The following is a 232-nucleotide window of genomic DNA, read 5'->3' on the forward strand; positions in this document are numbered from 1 at the left end:
TTATTAAGTACCTTTGAATATCATCATGGTTTTGTGGAATAAATTCCAACACCGGATTAATGATATTCTAATATATAAAAGTGATGAATAGTTAGTTCTTAGATACAAATAAATAAATAAATAAAGAATAAAAAAATAATAAATTGAGTGACATTTATTTATTTACTCCCTTCCGTGTTCATTTTATTAACAAACCAAACTTCTTCCTTAAGGAAGGTTGGTATTAAAGAAT

This window comes from Lupinus angustifolius, chromosome LG16 (genome assembly GCF_001865875.1).
Source record: "Lupinus angustifolius cultivar Tanjil chromosome LG16, LupAngTanjil_v1.0, whole genome shotgun sequence".
In the NCBI taxonomy this organism is placed as follows: Eukaryota; Viridiplantae; Streptophyta; class Magnoliopsida; order Fabales; family Fabaceae; genus Lupinus; species Lupinus angustifolius.